Source organism: Heptranchias perlo, chromosome 30 (assembly GCF_035084215.1).
Source record: "Heptranchias perlo isolate sHepPer1 chromosome 30, sHepPer1.hap1, whole genome shotgun sequence".
Taxonomy (NCBI): domain Eukaryota; kingdom Metazoa; phylum Chordata; class Chondrichthyes; order Hexanchiformes; family Hexanchidae; genus Heptranchias; species Heptranchias perlo.
In genome coordinates, this window is record NC_090354.1 from 3,396,206 (window position 1) to 3,402,075 (window position 5,870).

The following is a 5,870-nucleotide window of genomic DNA, read 5'->3' on the forward strand; positions in this document are numbered from 1 at the left end:
TATTGTGCACATCTTGTAAAAAAAAGACTCGCACTTATATAGCATTTTTCACAACCTCAGGATGTTCCAAAGCACTTTACTAACAATGAAGTACTTTTGAAGTGGAGTCACTGTTGTAATGTAGGAAATGCAGCAGCAATTTATGCACAGCAAGCTCCCACAAACAGCAATGAGATAAATGATCAGATCATCTGTTTTAGGTTTTGGTTGAGGGATAAATTTTGACCAGAACACCTGGGAGAACTCCTCTGCTCTTCTTCGAATAGTGCCATGGGATCTTTAAGGGCAGACGGGGCCTCGGTTTAATGTTTCATCCAAAAGTGCAGCACTCCCTCTGTACTGCACTGGAGTGTCAGCCTAGATTTTGAGTTCAAGTCTTTGGAGTGGGACTTAAACCCACAACCTTCAATCGTATTGGTAGGTGTGCTGCCCTCTGACACGCTGGTACTGTCAGCCTATTACTGATATTGGACATGTAAAGGCCATCTACTGGATCTTTTACACCTTTAAATTGTCTGAAAGAGATGATTTTGCACCAAGTGCAGGTATACTTTGGCTGATCTGAATCCCAGGCAGTATAATGACTCTTGGAGGCTTACTTGCAACGTGCCAAAATTTAAATAGTCCTCATACTGGTGACTTCAAAACCAGAGTAATACTGCACTTTATGTTTCAATATAATGTGAAAAAATATATCTCAGTGCAGAACTATGCTTTAAGTGCCCCATAATACAAAGTAATAGTAATTTTAAAAACAAAATTGCTCTGAGTAACATTATTTAAAAAAGCAGTTGTCAAGAAGGCTCACTCATCAATAGGGAAAATGGGCTGGGTTTGGGTCTTCATGAAACAGGTTTATTTTACCCCACTGATGATGTGTTGCAATCGTAATGTTGGTTAGTGTCAGCAGTAGCAGCACTCTCACCTCTGAGTCAGAAGGTTAAGGGTTTGACTCCCACTCCTGAGACTTAAGCCCACAACCTAGGCTGATACCCCCAGTGCTGCACTGTCAGAGGTGTTGAGGTGGATGAGACATCAAAGCGAGGTCCCGTCTGCCCTCTCAGGTGGACGTAAAAGATCCCATGGCCCTAATTCGGAGAGCAGGGGAGTTCTCCCCGGTGTCCTGGCCGAAATTTATCCCTCAACCAACATCACTAAAACATTTAAAATAAATGAGTTAAAGCTTCTGTTAACATAGCAGACAAGCAAATTTCAGTCTGCTCGTATTGTATAGTGTAATTTCACCTAATTTATGTAAGTGCTTGGCTGAGGAGCCAATAGTGGGAATGCAAAATCTATGGCCTGGGTGTCCCACCTGTAACCCTAGGGCCACATTTGGTTCCTGAGCCCAGGTAATTCAGCCCCTGAAGTCCAGAAGACCTGAATCCTATTTGCATTTATTTTTTATTGGCTGGCTTGCTTTGTTTTGTGGGCCTGGAGGTTTGGAAAAGGCTGTTCATAAAGCCAGTCTCATTGGTGAATAATGAACGGGATTGATAGGGTAGATGTAGAGAAGATGTTTCCATTAGTGGGGGAGTCCAAAACTAGGGGTCATAAATATAAGATAGTCACTAATAAATCCAATAGGGAATTGAGGAAAAACTTATTTACCCAGAGAGTGGTTAAAATGTGAAATTTGCTACCACATGGAGTAGTTGAGGCGAATAGTATAGATGACTTTAAGGGGAAGCTAGATAAGTACATGAGGGAGAAAGGAATAGAAGGATATGCTGATAGGGTTAGATAAAGTAGGGAGGGAGGAAACTCATGTGGACCATAAACACTGGCATGGACCAGTTGGGCCAAATGGCCTGTTTCTGAGCTGTAAATTCTATGTAATTCTATGTAAATCAGAACACATCTGTCAGTAGCAGCAACTTGAGATTTATACAAATTAATGGGAGCATGGGTCCAGCTCCCACCATGGCAGTTTGAGAATTTGAATTCAGTCTTTTAAAAAAGTACAGAAATAAAAAGCTGGTATCAGTAAAAGTGTCCATGATGCTGTTGGTTTGTCGTAAAAACCCAACAGGTTCACTAGTGTCTGTAAGGGAACGGAACTTGTCATCATTGCATGGTCTGGTCTACATGTGACTCCAATTCCACACCAACGTGGTTGACTCTTAACTGCCCTCTGGAGTGGCCAAGCAACACACTAAGTTATGTCAAACCTGCTACCAGCAGTTCAAGAAGGCGGCCCACCACCACCTTCTCAGGGCAACTAGGGATGGGCAATAAATGCCAGCCTTGCCAACCATGCCCACATCCCAAGAATGAATTTTTATGAACTTAATATGTAGCCTTTGAGGCATCTATAAGGCCAACCAATACAAAGCCTTGAACAACCCTAGCCAATGAGACTAATGCCTCAGACAGAATCTCCCCTTAACTTTGTGCATTTTTAATCGTCAGTGATTCAACTAACGCGTGTCATTGCCTCCTACCAAAGTAATCAGTAACATGTTAAACTCCACTATATGCGTCTCACATTCTTTATTCGGTAATTAACCTCCTCGGTGACATCATTAGTGCTTTATTACCAGGAAATCATTTGCTGTATATTACTGGGAAATTCTAAGCACCCTATATATTATAACGGATTACATGATATTGTAATAAATATTTGTCCCATTACTTAAGAAAGGTCGCGACATTAATTTCTCAGAAACCTAAATGGTAATCAAGGATTAGATTACACCGAGCAAATATACTTTTTGGCTCGTTATCAAGAATCATCGATTGTCGAACAAAAAGGTTTATTTTTTTTGGTGTTCTAGATTTCTGCCTTGCTGATAAATTCCAATAAAGTGAGTTGACTTAATCGCTGTGGGTTTTCAAGTCTCCCTTTTTACAAGTGCTTGATGTGGTTTTAATAGTGTGTGCACACGCCCAGAGTGCAAAGCCTTCAAATATGCTGCGAATCGCATCTGTTTTTCTTCAAACAGGTTTTACTGAGTCCAGGCATTTACACAGTGATAACCTTTCAACCGAACTCGCCCAAAAAGGATTGGATTGTATTTTCACTCCGATAAAAGAAGCAATACCCAGAGAGTAGATTTGGAATCAGGGGCAGCCTCGTCACAAACACATTTTTAGGATGTGTGCAGTTTGAAACCTGATATAGACGTTCTGCTGGTTGTTGTCCTGTACTTGTGGGTTATGCCATGCGAAAAAATTGTTTATTTTATTAAATGTTTGACAATTATTATTTTTCATCACCCGTTGAAAGTTTTCGAAATCTTTTTCACGGCGATCAAGGCGGAAGTCTGAAGTGAGCGCGTCAAGTTTGTCATAAGCTTTATTCGTGAATATACAACTACAATAAACATTCATACCTCAGCTCTTGACACCAGCTTTTTCCGACATTAGCAGAGATTCATTTTCTACATTCCTGCTGTCTCAGTTTATATTCATTGCGTCTCGTGTTTCGCACCTGTAATGATACGGTCAACGGTTCATGAAAACCCTATTTCTTGTGATTGTAGATTTCTGGGTCCAGTCCTCTGCCAAGCGTTTAACAACTTGGAGACGGCCAAACCTGAGATTTGAGGAAATCAAACTCCAATTTTGTTCTATGACATCCGTGATTTACCATTAATACGATTCCGTTTATTTCCACTGTGAAATACCCCATGTTTTTTCGCACCATTATTTCTTTGTTTGTTTTACAATATTAGATTCTTTTTCAGTTAAATATTTTTCTTGTGTTACTCGGCTCAATCATCCCATAATTCAGCTTTTTTACTTGCTTGTAGCTTATCAATGATATCCAATTTTCAGGCGTTCCAAGGTTAAACAAATAGCAGTGAAGTAGACAGCAAACTCTAAAACTTTTCCAAAATGTAAATAACTAAATGTTGCACAGCAGACAAACATGAACGGTTCTTTTTGCGCCCATATACGTAGAGAATCTATATGTATAATAGAATAGATAGATAGATGATAGAAAATATGATATAAGCAGATTGAAGTTCATTTCCGTTCTCGCATTAGAGGCAACCGTAGAAAGATACATAAACGATATATATAGTTATGTATATATGGGTGTACCTATAGATAAAATGAACTAGATCCATAATATTATAACCTAGTTATGGCTATCTATATATTATATATAGAACATGTAACCTACATATTTCTGTATGATTATGCCTATCTATATATTTCTATCTATATCTAAGCTTGTCAATATTCCTTTATAGTATTCAGTAGTTAATGTTTAGCGAATGTTTTCTTAAGAAAAGTGAATTAAATTGACTAAAAAGATGACAGAAAATGGGACCGTCACTGGCTGCCTCTTCGGAGGGGAAAGTCAGAGTGAGTTCACTTTCAGATTAACAAACTAAAAATTAGTTGCTAACTTTTTCCACAATATATAGTTGCTGAATATTTTTAAATGTTGCGACTGTTCGCATGATTTTGGAAATCTGGGGATTTTCAAACAATTGAATGATAAACCCAGTGACGAGGCCCAGTAACAACAGCAATGAAATAACCTTATTAGACCTGTAATAGATTGTAAAATATTACATTTCTGACTGTATCCGCTGGATCTTGCGGGGCAGCGCACTTACTGTAAATTGGATGAATTATTTACCGAATATACATACATTCCCATTCCATTTGTGGTGAAAAATTGCTTTCATATTGAAAAAGGTCGAGAATATTGATGGTGTAAAGGACTATAATAGAAATCAGTGTTCAAGTGCAGCGTTAAAGCTAAATTCGCGCCCCATCACCGTCCAGAACTCCTGTCTCAAAACATACATGGAACCCGATCAGTTCTAACTTTTCCTACTGAAATTATTCGCCTTTTTAAGGCTGGCTAATCTTCTATTTTTTGAAACTGCAGCTGATAGCAACATTCATAAATTGGGTCGTGTGCGATCATCAGGAAGCTGGTGCCCTGTTTGTATAAACTACAATGGGTTATGGGGTTAGAATTGAAAACGAAAATAGGTTTCAAGGTTGTCAGAAGGAATATTTGGACCTGATGTCAAATCTGAGGGAATGCTCTCCGCTTTGAGCTCCCCAATGTAACATCACATTTATATTAAATATATGTATGTTTAAAAGACATGCGCCTCACAGCCGGTTCACATGTTAGTAATGGAACGCCCATTCCCCCATATTTCATGACTGTAATTATCACGATAGTTGTTAGTTCCCGCCAGATTCCATAAGTATGATTTATATGATTAAAGAAACGAAACTCAAAATGTTCCCGAAACAATAAGCAAAAAATCATGTTAAAAATCTTCTACTGGGATTCTTGTTGTCCGCTACGTCGTGGTTCAATCAGAAAAGCTGAGAATAAACTAAAAAGTTTGAAATTAAGCCCACCAAATTTTTCACCCATTTCAATGTTCTTGTGTTCGTTTTATGTTCTATTTATATCAATATTTATTCACCTTCCAGTTATTCACCTGCCGAGTGTGTTCACTTTCATTCCCAAATACATAAATAATGCAATAATTTTATTTTTAATTTTCTGCCTCGAAAAGGCCCTTTGATGCGGGAAACCGCGGCGAAGTTTGTGTGTATTTATACACAAAATATATCAAACTTTATCTCTGAGCAATTACCTGCAATTCCAGTATTTCATTTATTTTGGTTCTTGCGTAACGCTGCCCTTCGGACAGAGAAGTCCGTTTACCGCACATTTCAGCGTGAATTGCTTTATATTAGTTATATGTAAATAAGTATTTTAAATTTATATCTATATATATTTCTAATTCCTAGTTGCTTACAATTCATAATCTGCAGTTCTTTCCTATGTTGTTTTCTTGGGATTGGGATCAGTGTGTTATAAATTAAAAGGAGTCAGGTGCATTTAAAGAAAAAGTGCGACCAATGATCCGCTAACATTT